At 37.3% G+C, this 19,085-nt stretch overlaps 1 protein-coding gene across 7 annotated transcripts in view; it reads right to left on the bottom strand.

Moving 5' to 3' along the window:
* The window catches only part of LOC133515750 (adenomatous polyposis coli protein-like), a 91,327-nt gene that overhangs the window by 60,295 nt on the left and 11,947 nt on the right, over positions 1–19,085 (bottom strand). For 3 of the 7 annotated variants that reach the window (XM_061848325.1, XM_061848327.1, XM_061848330.1), the window contains exon 1: positions 3,226–3,665. The exons of 2 other annotated variants lie outside the window; for them this stretch is intronic. The gene's annotated coding sequence lies outside the window, so the exon portion shown is untranslated. Of the gene's footprint in view, positions 1–3,225; positions 3,666–15,863; positions 16,086–19,085 lie in introns of those variants that run through there. 2 more of the 7 variants (XM_061848326.1, XM_061848331.1) reach the window with 2 other exon arrangements.

The following is a 19,085-nucleotide window of genomic DNA, read 5'->3' as shown; positions in this document are numbered from 1 at the left end:
GTTGCTCTTCAGTGTTATATTGATATTAGAAGGCTAGTTTAAAAGATCAGCAAAAAATTGTATTTGATCTAACCTAACCTATATAAAAACTAATTGCACAGCAGAACAGGATTCTGCTGTGCAAATCAGATTTTTTTTAGGACGTATTTTTTTGAGGGACTTTTAAGAATCGCTTATTAGACATGCAATCCGCAGAGCTAAATCCGCTGCGATATTTATCAAAGAAGATAATTTTAATACGAACAAAATCACAGAGGAATACTGAATCTTGGAACAATCATTTGAAAACAAACACACAAAGTCACCGACTATGCTGTTTTCTGCAGATGAGCGGTGAACGACCTAAGCATCACGGGCAATGAGTCCGTGAGCACTAATTACCCACTCTCACTGTTACCCAACCCGTAGGTCAAGAACGTGATTTCAGACTAAAAACTAATATAACAGTGAAAGCACTTAATTCTAATGGATAAGAGAAAGGTATTTGTTACAATGGAATTTTATAACATGAAAGTGGAGGTGCATTTAAAAATTGAAATGCCTATACATGTAAATACTGTCTTTTCTAATGAATTCTGTACATGCATATTGTAATAAGGTGAAAGATAAAGATAGTTTATGATTCAAGTAGGCATATTACAATGCGCTTTTGACGTTTCAAATAAAGCTACACCGGCTCTAACCCTACACCTCTAACCCAAAAAAAAGAAGAATGTATACATATAATTTAGACTGTACATGATTTATTCAATGCCAATTAGGAACAATGTGTCATGCGAAATATGTAGATGTGCGGAATATCTAAAAGAGGCAATCTGATAAAAGAAGATGATAGCTGAATATGGATATGTAAAACATCAGATGAATAATATACTACGCGAATTAGAAAGAACCAATGTACAATAGGCATAATTTATTCAAAGAAGCAAATAAGAGCGCGTTTTGCTTAGCGGTGAGAAGTGGATACAAGTACATTAAATTGACGCAGGCAAAAATAAATGCAGATAACATCGATATCTAACTGATCTAGTGACATTTCAAACCACTTTAATATGACGGCCCGGCCTCCTAGCTTAGTCGGTAGTGGCTCTGCCTACGGAGCAGGACGTCCCAGGTTCGAATCCTGATAAGGGCATTTATTTGTGTATTTATCACAATGTGTTCCCGATTATGAATGTTTTCTATGTATTTAAGTATTTATATAAATTTACTTATCTATTAAACGTCTTGTCTAGCACCAATAGCACAAGTCTTATTGAGCTTACTGTTGGACTAAGGTCGATTTGTGTAAGTTTCCAATATTTATTTATTTTACATGCTCTGGTGTGAAGTTATAACCTTATAACACATAAACCAATAAGGTAGTCCAATAAAAGTAAATTTACTAACGCCTCCATTGACTGCAGTTTACAACTCCTGCGCCGTGGGTTAAATATAGACCCCCACAAATGCACCATTCACGCTTTACACAACACTGTAACGTAATGTGATGCTAATTTCAGTTTCAGTCAGAGACAGAGATTTACGAACTTCGTAGAACTAGTTGTACTTCATCAAAATATGAGTAGTTTACCTAATGTTTTTAAGGTTAAATTTAATGATAGTAAATATTGATGATATCTGGCATTTGACAGAGTACCTACAACTATTTGATAGTGCTATAGTAAGGCTCTGTTTATTTAATGTGCGCCTGCGGTTCAGTTCAACAGTCAAATATATTTTGCGTTGAAGTTGATATACTTACTTCATAGTATTTAGTATTTTGTCTTAATAGAAAACCGACCAGGAAACAGATTTGTCCAAAAATTACAATATTGGAAGATATGAATAATTATTTACCTGGGAACTTTGTATCCAACCTCGACCCTCGGATCTTTAGCGTTGACCCCATCTTTTTTAGACATAGCCTATATACATATTATGGATTTTTGGCATTTATAGGCACCCTAAATCCATCCATTACCCTATTTATAGTACGAGGTTGCTGAAATATACCTAACGGTTCGCTAAGTGCATTCCCCTAACCTCCCCCATTACCCATTACCGTGGACTCCGTGGAGCGTCTTTTAAACTGCTCCACTTGGAAAGGTGAATCGTGTTTTGTAGTTTAACGCAAGTTGGTAGCACCTTCCTGTAGATGTCTGCTTACAGTGGAATGTCGTTAGTGTTTCGTGGTTTTCTGAATTCACATTGGTATTGGCCAAGTTTTGTAAGACGTTTCAAATAACTACAATTTTCCAAGTTCGTAGCACACCAGCATCATTATTATCTCAACCGAAAGATGTCCGCCACTAGACATACGCCTCACCCAAAGGTGTTTAGCAGTTTCCGTCAAAACCATGACCAAAATGTTAGGCGATTCTCATATTCCCTTTTTGAAGCAGTTTAGACCCGGGATATATTAACTGCTAAAGTGCATAGGTCCCCACTTTATGAATGAATTCTATTTATAAAGTGCAGTTATGTGTATTTTGTAGCTATGTGAACAGTCGAAGTTAAAGATATGTTTACACTGCGCCTTACTCCTTTGTAATAAGGCGGAAAATGTAAACATTATTTTTGACGTCGACTGAATATTAGTATGTGCAATATTAGTAGTCTACTACATTAAAAAAGTTGATTCAAATTTGTCACTAAGTATACGTTCAACTGATACCACCACCAATTTCTAAGATAAAATGAGCAAGTGAAAGAGATCTTCAAGAATAGATCTTGTAGGTAGTAGAAAAGAAACTAGGGTAGTGCCTAGTTGAGTGCGTTCTCTTGTACTCTTCGTTACGCGGAAACAGGACATTTCCGGGGACATTTTTAGACTTCCTCCACTTTACTTTTGTATGTATATGTTAGAATGTGCCCACGTTCGGTTATCTAATTAAAAAACGCACAATTAACGTTAGAAACTAAGCATATACAGGTGTATTAGCATAGATAATTACGCATTCACGCATAAAAAGTGCGTAATGCAATTCAAGCGTTACTGACGGTGCTATTTTATTTATCGTGCACAGTGACTGACGTACTGCACGTACTTTGAGACAATGTTAATAGGTACATAAATTATAACCTCTTACTAATTTTACTTCTAATTAGAAATCGGTAAATCCATCTCGTATACAGACAGTATTAGGATTTACTTTGGTGTAAAGTAACATAACAAACGTAATCATAACGGTACAGAAAGCCACTACCATAAAACAAAAGGCATCGGAGCCTGAAATAAAGTACCAGCGGTTACTCCATGATGGTCTTCCACCCGTTCGTTCGTGCGAAACGATTTCTACGCATTCCTATAACTCGATTATTAATCGATCACTTTCATTTAGAAAAAAAAAACACAAATCGCATCACTAGTTTTGGATTGTCACTGGCCGGTATTACGATTGACGGTTACGATTTATAAATTTGGAGTTTGGAACGGCGGCGGCACATGCGCTCGGGCCGCGCGTGCGAGATCGACTGGCGCGTGCGCCGTGCGTGGTGCAGCTCATTTGATAGGGATTCTGTTGCATATTAATTTCATCTCGGGTTCGTTTACTTCGCGAATCGAGATTGATTGTGACCGCAAATTGGCTTGGATATTGTTCCGTTGGGTCATAATCGCTAGAAACCATATGATCGCAGGAACTGTGTGGTTTTTTCTATCATGTAATTAGAAGTGAAGAAATGAAGTAGTGCGCTATTGCTAGTTTATTATTGGCAATATGATGATATTTTGTAGCCTGCACGCAGTACATAATTTGTATTAAATATTGGGCCTGACTTTGAATGTATGATGCAAATAAAGTAACATATTATATAGCTAACAGCAGGATGCGATGGTAGGCTCGTACGTAGTAACCATTCATCCCAGATTCTCAACGTGCAGCCATAAAGGAAGTCATATTTTCCGCAGGTGGCCAATGCAACCATAGCTACATTTATCAGACTGACTGTTTGTCATTCTTGCGATGTCAATCATAGATGAATGTTTAAGGCGGCGTTATTATTTTTATTTTTATTTTATTTTATTTTAGTATATGGAAAACCAACAGCGCTATATATATCTAGAACTTCCAATAGAATTACAGAGCCAATTACAGGTTCTCACTTATAAATATACAATAAATTATAGAAAGTTTTTGCCCATCTTAATTTACACATACAAGTTCCTACAGCATAAGAACAGATCTATATATATATATATATGATTCATTTTTACAAAAAATAAATTAAAAAAAGAAAAAGTAGTTAAATCCTGTGAGTACATATTCAACAATGCACCGAGCCTTGTCCTGCGCCAGAATTATTGTCACCCATGAAGTGTCTAATTAATTTATTTTTTAAACTTTATTTAAACTCATGCCTGCCCTGCATATGAAACTGTTTTTCCTATACCTAGTAGTAGCTTGGTAATTACTAATGGGACGAAAATGCCTTAGCCTCCTTGACGGAATATTAAATTATTTTAAGACCACAGCTTCTTGCTCCAATTGCCATGACGTCGGGATCTGATGATGGGGTTCTGAAGAAATCAAGGGAACTTTTTACGCACACTTATACAGGATCTAACAAAAATAGTGGGGATCCATTTAAGTGCATGTTCGGTATCATGTTATGATTAGGAAAAAGTAGAAAAAAATGGTAAGAATTGTATGGATGGTTGGCTGACTTGGACGACCTGCCCCATATAAAAAAAAATTTTTTTCGCGTTAAAACGTTGTAAAACATTTTTTCTTCTACTTTTTCCTAATCAGAACACGATAACCGATATGTACCAGTTTTTGGTTTGGTATGGAAGGTCCGGTTTCTTGCATTTCTGGATTCATTAGTAGAAATATAGACAAAGCCCTTAAACGGATTTTATATTTCTTTAAATAGTGATTTGGGTACCTATATTATATAGTGACTCATGCATTTAAATAACTTTGATCTCGTTAAGCACCATAACAAACAATGAAGGAATATTAGACTGTTTTGAAGCGTGTTCTTCGGTTAATTACTCAAGCATGACTACATACATGATTATGATTCACCAGAACGTAAAATCAACAAAAAACGTCTAGTGCGGAGAGTAATGATTGTTAAAACAATACGAATATTATGACTAACTCCGGAATATGACCCCTTGTTTGTTTCGAGTTTCAAAAACATCCAGTTCGGGTTACTGTCCAGTCTGCAGCAGAATTAGTAAGCGGGCGAGTTGTTCATAAAAATCTGAACACAATGTAATGTATTGTGTGGGTATAAAAAGAGCCTGTGCATGTGCCAATAATTTTGGGCTAAACTGAGAAGGTTCTCAGTTCTGCTAATGACTTACGAACAAAACAGTGAAAGGTAAATTAAATCAGGAATTAATTTAATAAATTAACATGCGGAGGTCGGTTAGAACAGACATATCAAAAAACGAATAAGTAATCACATACAGTATTGACATGCACTGCAGCTTTACATTACATGTAAATATCATTAGAGCTTGATAAGGATGACGAAAGTTTTTCATTTAGATGATAAAAAATTACAATTACGTACTACTAAGGAATCTATCACTGACAGTTATCTCAGATAAACATCAATTGCAAAAAATAGTTCGGGCAACCCGCTTATTAGTACTCGAAGGCATTATCAGAGCATGGAGCCACGTAAGAAAGCGCATAACCAACGCGTTTTACACATTAGCATGAGGCCTATTCGAACTATAGAAATCCTATACAACTTGATTTGTCATTTATTCGTAGCCCAGATGGTAGCCATGGCTAGGGTGGGTCTACACTAGACGAACCGAGCTCGAGCGGAGCGAGTGTGGACTGCCTTACGAGCCTCGAACGAGCGCGCTTCGAGCATTTGGCTCGTGCTCGACGTGCGCCGCCAATTGTAAGGTTTTTTGACGAACTTAAAGGGACGTTCGAGGACAATGATCGGTGTAAGTCCACACTTGATCCGCGAACGACGACGCTCAGAACGATTCCGCTCGTGCGCGGCTCGTCTAGCGTAGACCCTGGAGGGTTGGAATCACGATGTATCGATTTTTATTTATTTACTATTATTGATTAATACTATAATTTCTATCGATCCCACCAATATCTAAGCGCGAGGGAGCACTGCGAGCCATGTCAAGTTTGTATCATCACACAAGTTGAGATTCTTATAATCAGAATCGCGCTCCATTAGTCGTGCAATGCACTGATCGATGCCTATACGTGGCCTTTAATGATTACGCACGCATAATGATGAGTTGGAGTCCATGGAACTCGATTTTCTTTTCACACCACGTCGCGTTGGTCACATGTCATTTACCTATAATGAATAATGGCTCGCTAGCCATGTAACTTGTGAGTTTGAGTTAAATACTCTAGAAATCTATTTTTTCCACTTTTAAATGTATTCTAAGCTTAATAGCATCGTTCGCAGACGTTTTTGCTTGTTAAAAATTAAATTACTCTAGAAACGTTCTCTTCTACTCTCTCGGGAATTAGATGGAACTATACTAAGTAACTGAACTATACTTTGTACACATAGTCTGACTTATCATTTATTTGTTTATTTATTTTAAACTTTATTGCACATAAAAAATAGTACAACAAGCGGACTTAATGCCACTAAGCATTCTCTACCAGTCAACCATAAGGCAAAACAGAAAAGCTTCAAGGTGGGTGCAGTGAGAAATAAACAAAAAACCGTAACTTTTGAGCGAAGTAAAATTTCTAAATAAATACTATAAATAAATAAATATTATAGGACATTATTACACAAATTGACTAAGTCCCACAGTAAGCTCAATAAGGCTTGTGTGGAGGGTACTTAGACAACGATATATATAATATATAAATATCTAAAAATACTTAAATACATAGAAAACACCCATGACTCAGGAACAAATATCCATGCTCATCACACAAATACATGCCCTTACCAGGATTTGAACCCGGGACCATCAGCTTCGTAGGCAGGGTCACTACCCACCAGGCCAAACCGGTCGTCAAAACTATAGTACTCGTATGTTTAATTATACCTTACTACTTACTCGTACACACACTACTTACTATTGGGGTACATATGCGGTTAAAATGGAACAAACTATGACGAAAGTCAGTTCAGTTCTTCGTACGAAGGTTAGGATAGCTAAAGTAATCGAAAATTTGCGTTATTTAATTCTAGGCCAAGTCGAAATCATACAATTTCCTTCGTACAAAAATCGCATTTCGTTATCGAAGAGCAGAGCAAGATCACCAAACGTTTGGAGTGCCATTCTCTCAACTATTATTGGGCTCAAATCAAGAGTGTATTAAAAGAGAAGAATAAAACAGTCAAAAACATTAACAATTCCAGCGGGTAACGGACTGATGCAGGCAAATATGAAAAACGGGTCCGTAAAAAGCTGCCACTGAATGTGCTAGGAAGAAGCTGCCTATCACTCTTCAGCATAAAATATAATTTAAAAAAATGCTAATTATCTAAATTAAAAGTCGCTTTTTTTATAGTTATTCTAAAAATCTTAGTTTGTTCTCAATCGTATCAGTTTTTTTCATTTGAAGTTTACAGTTTTATTTCGGTACACCCCTTACTGCCTGTTTAGTCGTCTTCTTAATACAATGTATTGAATAATAAATAACTTATTTTATACAATAATTAATTAGTTTTTAATGTTCGTCGTTAAATACTGTCAACTCTTATTACATACGTAAATATAATTAAATATTCAAGTGCCTCGATGCATTTGTCTAGTATAGCAGCAGAGTCATACACTGAAAGGCACTTTACGAAATTAGCTGCACGAGTAAAGAGAATGCTGGAAAATGTTGACAAAATGGGTTGGGATTCGCTACGCAATTTCAATAAGTCTAATTTATTTAACGTCGCTAAATGGACTCGTAGCGGATTCTTTTTCTGAATACGTGTATAAAAAGGGTTTTTTAATACCAAACCAAGTATCACATATTTTGCAGTACAAGCTTTAGCGTCACAACAACTACGAGCCTGTGGTCTGTGGCTGTGTGCCTGTGAGCTGTAATAGACCTTGCAATAAGCTTAAAAAAACTTAGTTGAGTCATTATCATAGCGAACTCACAAATGGTATTAATTTTGAGCGCCATAGACTTCCGCCATTTTGAACCAATAGAAAAATGAATATCTAACCACAAAACCTGCTTAAAAAATTCAGGAGAATCGTTTGAGGAATGGGACATACGAAAGCATTTTTTCCCAAGCTCAAACGAAGACCTTCGCTTACGTACTAAGTGGTTAGGTTGCATCTGAGTAGTGTAGTATTTTTCAAATAAATGAGCGGTTATGCGTTGATACTTCCCGGTTTTCTTAAGGTCTTTACGAAGCGGAATGGGTAGTTTTATAAGGTGGAAATGATAAAGTGCGGAACAAGACAGATGTGGATGGACACGCTTGACTATTTCGTAATGGCGCGAGGATGGTATCGGATGTCGATGGATGCCACTGAGACGAGACACGCTCTGAATCCCGTGAGAGTTGGCACATATATTACGTATGGATGTGGGACTGGAGTGATTGATCGAAGATGCGAGGACAGTTTCTGAAGACTTGTCTGCAACATATTTACTGCCCGAAGAGAAGAAATCTTATAGTCCGTTCATGCTGAGTTGCGCCCCAAATTTTACGTGGAGCATGGCGTGTTCGTACGTTGTCATTTTGAAAAGTCCATGTAAACTTAGCGTGCTCGAAAAAGTACGCACAGCATACCTATGCTGAGTAGCTACTCCGTACTCCTGGTGTATTTTTTTTTAATTTACCAAAAAGTGCAGACACTGTGTACTAAAGTTTAGTGAATAGTTTGAAAAGAACTTGGTACGTGACTGCAATTCTTTGCAGGCCTACGCAGTTCCATGAATCCCCGCTGACATTACTGAATACTTAATACGCCATTGTTAATTCACTGGCATCTTCACAATCATGACACATCGCTAAGTTATTTATAGAACCTTTCGAAGACAAGATAATTTGCAAGAGGCATAAACAGGTCACTGTAGTTCCGAGGATCTGGGTATAGACACAGAATAATTGATGCATTTCATTGTGCATCTACGAGCGTTTTCATGACGCACAGTTTCTGCTATTTATACTGTCAAGTGAGTTTACTGATGACATACTAATATGCTCTGGACGAATGTTAACACAACGATATTGTAATTCTTCAATAGCTTATTGGATGGTATTGATATGATCAAAAACTCAATACAAGTCTATGATTTTAAATTAAGGATAATATAAGGTAAGATACATATTGCCGGCTAGGAGAGCAATCCTCAAATATTTCGTTGGTTAGTCATAGAATCAGTAGGCAAATCCAACTCGATACATTTTTATTATTAGGTATTGTATACTGGTATGTTATTAGCAAAGAGAATTGATTGCGAGGAGTAAGTCTAAGAAAAAAAATATGCTCTTTATTTTGACATTCAAAATAGATGGCGCTGTACTGCGCTCTATGTTTTATGGCCACAGAATTGTCAAACTTTGACAATCAGAGTTACCGTAAAATGTATGGAGCTGTGCAGAGCCATCTCGTTTACCTGTTAATAGCATTCTTCTATCAATCGCTTCCGAACGTAACCATCAGGTCGTCTCGCCATGCACGTCTGTCTATGAAATAATCCTTTTTTCAGGAAGTTTAAAAAACAAATTCAATATATTATTGCTTTGTCACCAGCGTGTGTTATTACGAGATCAAGAATAGGCTTCTCTCTGTGTCACTAATGCAATTTCTTATAGACTAACCTTGTATGCCACTTGTATGTACCTAAGTGTTACGTGAGTTCCACTCTTAAGTCATGTTATCATTGTCAAGGTTTGTTATAGGTTGCTGTTAACTAACTGTAACTATAAGTGTACCTTTAGGTAGTTAAATAAATGTAAACAATGTGTTTTTACATTTTCGGGTACTTGAAACATTTATCAGTTAACCAACCAAATAGAAAAGTGCGTGAATTTGTTCCTTCATAGTTCTTCATTGACGTATTTTATTTAATCGTGTTATGTTTTCATCTACCCTCAAATGGTTAATTATTCAATTTTATTTTAGGTTCTTTACTAGGGCGAAGTAATAGCAAATATGACACTAATTCCTATTGATTAATCATATATCATATCATCCCGATATATTCCTATTTACAAAATAGCACGATTACATCAACTTCTATATTGTTATGTTGAGTAAGTAACATATCGTAGTAAAACTTCTGTAAGTTTTAGCACATGGAATTAAATTAATAGACATGAGGAATTTTCTTGCCCAATAAAATACCTAATTGTGGTTTGTTTAAATTTTTTTAAACACCTAAAGATACAGACTATAAACTAACTGTATAATTTGCAATTAGAATATTTTCTATATTATTTTCATGTATCGCTACTCCCGATTCCTAATTTAGACAACACGTAAAATAAGAAGAATAAGTATGAGAAAAATATATGATCTACCTATTTTTGAACACACGTAATTTAGTGCCAATTCATTCCTACTTGGCTACGTGTATTCCCTCCATCCATACAAAAAAAAAGCACTAAAAGGACTTATATTTTTCCTTTGACCCTTATTCGACATCGTCCAAAACGAGGTCCTAATCAGAATCATTAGGCCCCAAGGAGGCATGAACGCGTAGTGAGTTTATGCCTCCTATGTTTCTGTCAAATTATTCGTATACTGCATGGGTGTAATTCATTAGGTGATACAAGATATCCATATGTAGGTACACGATTATTGTACTCATTGCTATGATCAACTTTTACTAAAGCAATAACTAAAAAGACACCTAAAAATTCTGGTCTCCATACAATTGTTTATAATTAAGCTAATTAAGCATAAGCTTTATTATGTATAATTTCAAGGGTAGTTCTCATAACAGTTTCTTACAGTAAATCGTATCGTCGCGTATGTACATATGTATTTTTTTTTATACTACGTCGGAGGCAAACAAGCATACGGCTTGCCTGATGGTAAGCAGTATCCGTAGCCTATGTACGCCTGCAACTCCAGAGGAGTTACATGCGCGTTGCCGACCCTAACCCCCTACCACCCTCGTTGAGCTCTGGCAACCTTACTCACCGGCAGGAACACAACACTATGAGTAGGGTCTAGTGTTATTTGGCTGCGATTTTCTGTAAGGTGGAGGTACTTCCCCAGTTGGGCTCTGCTCTAGATCTGGAATGACATCTGGCTGTGCTGTGCCCTACCACACAGAGCGAGATGACATTCACAATGCCCATACCTCTCTTGTGGACGAAGTTTAAGGACATACCCGGGTCCGTATGTATATATTGTATCACCTAAGACTACAACATTACACCCAGTTGAAAAGAAAATTATAAAATCTTAGTATGCGAACAAGGAAGCGATACAAAGCAAGCGAGTCAAGGCTCAAGTTTAACTACTAATAAAACTAGGACATAAAAATGCCAACTACTAAATATTTAAAGTCCAGGAGCTATGGAACGACATTAATTACTTACTCGGAGACCGCTCCCTGAAACGAGGGCGACGAACTATTGTAGCCTCGTCAACACAGTTATGAGCACATGCAGTAAAATTTGTAAAACGAATGATAAGAGTAAGACCTGTCATCAAGTAGATGGATTGGAGTGATCATGTAATTCTTTCTCTGGCGCTAATGACCTTCGATCGGAATCCCTTTGTTTTCTAATGTTTTTTGTAGCTTATCATATTAACAGCAACTGTTTTAAGCAATATACTATGCCATATTTACTTCAAAGTTCATTGTCTTCGAGATATTTGGCATCAAAGTTGAACCATTTAAGGCAAAAAACCTGGTTTTCTGACCAGTTTTTAGACGTCAAAGACGAACCCAACTGTGTAGACTTCGTATATGTAATATCCTTCACATCAATCGAGTAACGAAAAAAGTGTTTTTTGTACAATTAAAAAAAAAACAAAAAAAAAGTATTATTTCTTTCAAATCGAAAGATTGAAGAACCGATAGCCGTTTGTCTTATAATTCTATCTGTAGTGCAAATGTAGGAGTAGACTCAAAACTTGTCAAGAACCGATGAAAACCGCGGGGAGCCCCTTAAGGTTACAGGACGGTACAGCAGATAAGGTATTGATGATATACTCGTATAGGTATTTTATAGTATTGCAGTCGCCATCAGATATGTTCGAGCCGCCGAGGTGCTCAAAAATAAGTGAACACGCAATTTCGCGCCTTGACAACAGAGGCGTGTTCAGATTTTGTGAGCAATTTGGCCGCTCCGATATATCTGACTGCGACTGTATAATATACGATATCATTGCAAAAATGATTTGTTGACTGGACTAACAGACATAATCGCCAGTTCTAGAGTAAAATGCATAATGGAGTCGCGTTTGTAAACAATGGGGAAAGGAATCAAAGGATGTATCGTTTTAGCAAACCACCACTGTAGCCGCAGTAATGGAATGTGGAAACGAGGTGGCATGCCAAAAGTCGCGGCGTAGTCTCAAAACTTTAGGCCACGCAGATAAATTACGTGCGGGCCAAAACTTAGCTTTTACGGCTGTTGTTGCTATCATACTCCAGGCTTTTCGTTAAGGGCTGAAGTTGGTAATCATTGAATTAAGTCATTAAATCAGTCAAAAGTCGGATTTAAGTACCTATTGTACATGAATATAAAACACAATACTCGATTTAGTTACAGCAAAGATACTGATTTCACGACACATTTTTACCGTTTATAAAATGTATTGACGTCAAACAAGGCAGCAACAACATTAAAGCTAGCCAAAGAAAACTTACTACCAACATCACGCAAGTAAAACCTTGAACTTCACCTAGGCATACAATAGTAAGGTAACATGTCCAAAGAAATGGTATATATGTCGCTCAAGGTGCGTAGCGCTGAAATGTTAGCTAGAAACAGAGTGATTACTACGCCAGTCAATTGAAACACCCTTGGGGATCATATAAGTGGTCCCAGAACCAGGAGATTACTTAGTAGGATCAATTAGGGATGCATTTGCACAGAGAATATATTGAATGTTACTCAGTTAGAGTTGAATGGATTTCTATTTTGCATACATCGCACTTTGGATTGCATTTTATTGAAGTACCTACCTTTGAATTCATTGAGAAGACTGTGTACGCAACAAGGAGACCTATTAAACTACCTGGACAGATGTGACGAAACTACATTCTTGATGAAATTGCGCAAAGCAGCTCTCAGGCAGAAGCTACCGTAGACTGCCTACTATTAGCTACCTCTGGAGAGACGAAATGCAAAAATACCTTAGCAAACCTTGCGCCGTCGATTGGACAAAAAGTCCTGGAAGTCTTTGGTAAGGAGGCCCATGATCCACTCCGGGTCGTTCCGCCAAGTACGCCGTCGAGCGAATCAGATAGATTCGAACATAATACACTGGGAACTAAGCAAATGCTGCTCATTTAAATAGTAGGCACTACTACAACTATGAACGTAAAATAGAAAACCTAATAGAACAAACGTCTGAAAAGTTTCCCTGCCCGACCCCCGTAATGAAATTGCAGCGTGCAATTTATCAGGCTTGCTGTCTGGCAAACGAGGCGGAATTCAATTTGATAACATAACAAGGAAAACGGAGAGAAATTATTTGACGTTATGACGTTTATTAAGTTTTAATGCCATTTTAGTAGCTCGCGTAAATTATAGATTTAGCAGAAAACATGTAGTTCAAAAGCTAGTTTGCTAAAATTATAGAAATTTTCGCTAAAGAATGTGAAAAACGTTTGGTTCCATCAATATGCAATAAATAAAGGTCAATAGTTAACAGAGGCAATGGACAGTGACGTGTGCATAGTGCGTAGAATTCCGATAATGCTTGGTATACTTGGCATGTTTGTATTGTTTACTGTGTCAGTCACAAGTTCTTGGTTGAAATGTAAAAGGTATTGGTAAAGTAAAGCGCTATTTAGACTGTTCAAGAACTTGCATGCAATATTGGATACATCGCTTCTACAGAGTACAATGAATTCTGATGATCGACCAAATACCGCAATATAACGAAATTCGCATGCAAGTTCTTGAACCGTCTAAATCGCATGCAAGTTCTTAAACGGTCCATTAAATATATTTTTCATTTCTATCCATAGGGAAAGCGGGCACCGTTACCTGCAACCTCTGAGCTTTTATGAAAAACCCCACTTAAAAGACTTTTTTCCATAAAGTCGCTCTAGAAAACCAGTGGTTATTGGTTAATGACCTTGGCTTAGCAGACGGCACTCTCAGCCTATCACCACAACAATGGCAAGCCGAATCAGCTGGCATCCTGGCGCCAAGCCAAGGCCCACAGTTGGGCTTGCGCACTGCGACCGTAAACAGAAATGTATCGACATCGTCGGAAGAAACGGTAGTATACATTTGCATTGGAAATTATTAAAAGAATAACCAATAACTGAAAGAACGAGGGCGTATACCCGTCGCATCGAATGATGATGTCTATGACAGTTCATTTTTATATGGGTAATTGTCACGTAAAATGTTTGTACGCATTTTTTTTTAATTTTACGACAATAACTTATTTAGAAATGTAACTTTTAAGTAACAAAAATACGAAAGTAAATATATTTCTGGAATAACATTTTAAATAAAGCCCAACATAAAATTGGTGGTTTACCTTATCCTAATAAGACGTTGATAATCGTTTTTCCTATCCGCCATTTTAACATTTGTGTGTGTTAGAAAGTGAAAAAATTTAACTGAGGTTTGCCAAGTTTTATGAAAAAGGGTCTAAATGTTCTACATATTAGGTATGCAGTGATTCTATTTTCAAGAAGAAGCATGGTTTGTTTCTTTCTTACTTTTCTTACTACACCGACCGATGTGAAATAAGTCGCTTGAATAAAATATTGTTTTCCAATTAAGTATTTATTGTGTTATTTTATGTTATGAATTAGGTATTCTATTCTATTATGATGCTTTCATATGTTTATATCGACGAGATGACTCGGTAAGAAGCTGAAAATATCGTATCATAATACTGGCGATATAATTTTATCCCTACTCCTTCTACCGTTATTCCGGGACTTCAAAACCATAGATCTTACTCATAGTCATAAAAAGTAAGCCCAATTACACATACTTGCTACAACTATCAATTCGTGGAATAGCTTGAATCACTTCTCAAATTCGCAAACCATGTGTCCTTCCAACTAGAACTGTATAGAAATCTTTGCGTTTGAACTACATTAATCTGTAAAAGAAATCCCAATAAATCGAGATATTTTTTTCATTCTAATAAGAACTCCACGCACGTTACATACTCGTATAGTTCTAATTTGAATGAAAACATATCTCGACATATCGGGTTTGACCGCTCACCCCTCGAATTATTAATATCATTTATTGCTAGAAAGTGAAATGCAAGTCTATTCAATATATGTATTTATATCTAGACAATATGCCTGTGCATTGTGTAAGTGACGTCACTCGGCAGTCATTTGTTATCATAGATGACAGCGTTACGTCACTATGATAATGGGTGCCAACTGCCGTCCTATTGGGGTCTTCCTTTGCGTGCGGAAAGTGAAAGATTGACGACTAATTCGCATGACAGTGGTTATTGCTCATTGCTGTTATTTTGGTGTTTCTTATATGGGAATCTAGTAGGTAAATCTATTGTTTTTGACGCTGATTAAGTAACTAATACATTTACAAACATATGAAAGCCCTTTGTTTGTGCCGCATTGTTATATACATGTATGAAAATATACATGGATTATTTGTTTTAAAAATTGTTACCAGTCTAAGTGCATTTACTTGCGTTTTATAGGAATTTCCTTCAAAAATAGCTGTGGAGAAGCTTGTTTTCCTCACAAGGGACAAAAGCGGCCTCCTAGCTACAAGCGCACAAACGACGATACCCAACACAAAATGCCAACTCCACACTGTACCTCAATAATCTCAATATCCCTCTCGGTTAAAAACAGGATTTACTAAGCACGAAACTAAGCTTGGCACTGGCGGAAAACGCACACAATTCACGAAAACTTCACACTAAAATTCACACTTTGACGAAATTAACAACTTGTGTTAAAAACGCAAAATTAACTAAAGGAACTCCAGCCTTTTTCCTTCAGCGAAGAAGGAAAAGGTGGATTTTTGGTTGTTTTTTTTTTTTTAATGTAGACCGCGTCAGGCTCGCGCCCCGTCCACGCCGGCTCGACGACTGGAAGGATCGACCGCCAACCCTAGGGGGAGGCTGCGTATTTGCGCGGGACGTTCAAAAAATATTCAACCTATTTCGTCCAACATACGGTGCAAATTGCAACGGTAAGATTTGATTAGCGAAACATTTGAAGCGTGTTTCGAGAACGATGTAAGCGCTGAGATAGTTCAAGCCGTTTTGAATCTTATTCACTCTGTTTTAAATATGAGTTTTCAGTTATGATGGGGTTGAGGAAAAGCCAGGGCTGGAGCGGAGTCGCAGTGAACTTGAATGGGGGTATAAGCCATGGAGGGCGTTGTTTCGAGTCGTGTTCGGGCGCTTTCATTAAGCTTACTCTGTTAGCTTCGCCAATATAAGCATTAGCCTCACGGGGCAAAGATTACTATGGACAGGTTGAAATATTTGAAGCCAGGGGTTGCGGGATGGGAGCTAATTTGTTGAAAACCGATACGATTTTAACAGCCGCAGGATCCCTCCTGCTTCAGTGCTTTTTTGATCTTCTTCACCGGTAGCATTATCGAGCATAATGATACGACATGAGTACAATCAAACTTGTCCATTCCAATCCAATCCAAATCCAGGTAAAGCGTAACTTAGATGCAATGACGTTTTGATTTGCCCATCCATATTTCCTTGCTTACAAAGTTATTTTTAAGATGCAGTAGACAATTGGCAGTAGTAAAAAAACGTACGGCCCGCCTAATTGTAAGCAGATACCGCAGTCTGTTGACGCCTGAGACTCTTAACGATCTTAACGGACAAATGCGGACCCGCTACAGCCAAACTTCGCCTATTATCTATTAAGTGCTATAAGTACACTTGAAATTAAACCTAGCACTGGACGTGGGCGGGAGATTGTGTAATAATCAGGGTCCAAGGCGATCTGCTGACAGGTTAGCCTAGATCTGTACATAAATCACCTGCAAACGCTTTAAAAATCACTGGCAGCTTAATAGGACGTGGGACGGTTTGACTTATAGGACAACAGGTTTGTAGAACTTTCCATTAAATTGTAGATAATTTTATGCGAAAATACGGAGAATAAAATACATGTTTTTTGAATTCTCTTTGTTATTATTCCAATATATATAAAGACTCGGGGAAATCTAATTTCCTGAACGGTCCACCACTTATTCCTGGGGAGTTACTCCCCTAAGTAACCTAAAGTGCCTAAAAGCCATCGCATGCCTCCTCGGCAAATTTTTGCGTGCGTTTCGAGAGCGTAGTGGAATTGGATCGATCATCAATATTGATTTGGATGCCTAAAGTAGCCACAATTGGTAAAAAAGTATAATTTCAGTAGTTCAATTTGTCTGCGAGGAATGAGGATTTCCCCGATATAAACTATCATTTGTCCTTCCTTGGGACTGAAAATATATCCATACGAGTATATAATTTAATTTTATAAAATTCGGTTCAGCGATTTAAGCGTGAAGATCGACAGATACCTTTTTATTTTTACTTCATTTCCCTCAAAGTTCATTTTGGTACAGTACAATATTTTTATATATACCAGCCTTATAAAGTTGCCGAACTTCATACCAAAAACGCATTAAATTCATAGCACGATTCTTAAGAGGATACGGCGGGCACTGCATACAAAATTAGTAAACAGCGAATCGTCTTCATTATGATGGATTGGTGATCAATATCTAAATTATTGTGAGTGTGAAGACGGTGGATTTGTGTCGAACGTGAACAGATTTACTTGCATATATATAGAACGCGCATGACTACGCTAAACATGTGGTGTATTTTATACATATTCATTCTTGCTACGAAATACAATCGAGATATCCACGTTGCTAGTGGAATGGGACCATAGTACATACAATTTGTTCAGTATAGCGTACATAAATATTCACCGAGCAGAGTTTGGAAAAACGTTGAAGATACCCTGTAAACATCGTTACAAATGAATCTGTTTGTCTACTTTTTTAGTTAATAAATAATAGTTCAAACTATTTTGGAACCAAACAAAAGTCTATGGTTTATTTTTATTTTTAGATTTGACATATTCAAAGACAAGTTTTTTAACGATTCCCTCATTGGTTCCACCCACTCTCACGAGTCTCACCCATGGTGCAAATCACTTTAGAATCTCTCAACCCTCCAGCAAAACCGTGAACATACACAGTCCCGCTGCGTCAATGGAAGCCGCATTACCGCTAAATGCACATGCACGTGTATCCAGCCACGTGCCGTATCGATCCGCTCTCCCCTACAGTGTTGCCAGCTTTGAGTTTAAAGTTGCTAAAAGGAAAAGTTGCCAAATGGCAGTTTTTTGTGCTAGACGGTTTTAAAACTTGCTTATAGCATTTTACGTTGTGGCATGAGGCCATGTTGTACCATCTTCCATACAGAATACTGGCAATAGCCAACTCAGAGTTTGAAGTTGCTAAAATGTGGAAAGAGTTTCCAGGTGGAGGTTTTTTCTGCTAGACGGTATTAAAACTTGCTAAAAGCAAGTTAAGTTGATGCGTGAGGCCACGTCACATCCAATTTTGTATTCAGTAATTGCATAGAGTTGCAAATGGTTCAGCATATAGCTTTAGGTATATATGAATATTTGATTTTACGGCGCGTAGGAGGTCGGGGAAATATATGTTGTTACAAAATAAGTATCACTATTTCCTTCACTTTATTACGCAATTAGCTAAGTGGTTTTTGAACAAATGCTGTAAAATATGAACAGGGAATTTGATGTTTTTTATATAGGTCTACTGATTATCTCAGTCGATTAGTAGGTAAGTAGTTATAAGATTGACTATGGTGGGGTTGAAGGTTTATCAGTATGTGACTGATTTGTGTTGTGTTCATTATTGCACTGTACACTGTTTTGGCGGGGTTCGTATTTGTCCTAACTTGTCAACACAGTGAATCTTTGTATCCTTAAAGTCGGCATCGTGCTTGATGACTTCATTGAACGTCGACAGGCTGCTGTGAT

This window comes from Cydia pomonella, chromosome 3, assembly GCF_033807575.1.
Source record: "Cydia pomonella isolate Wapato2018A chromosome 3, ilCydPomo1, whole genome shotgun sequence".
In the NCBI taxonomy this organism is placed as follows: Eukaryota; Metazoa; Arthropoda; class Insecta; order Lepidoptera; family Tortricidae; genus Cydia; species Cydia pomonella.
The sequence above is the reverse complement of the archived record's forward strand: the minus strand, read 5'-3'. Positions and strand labels throughout refer to the sequence as shown.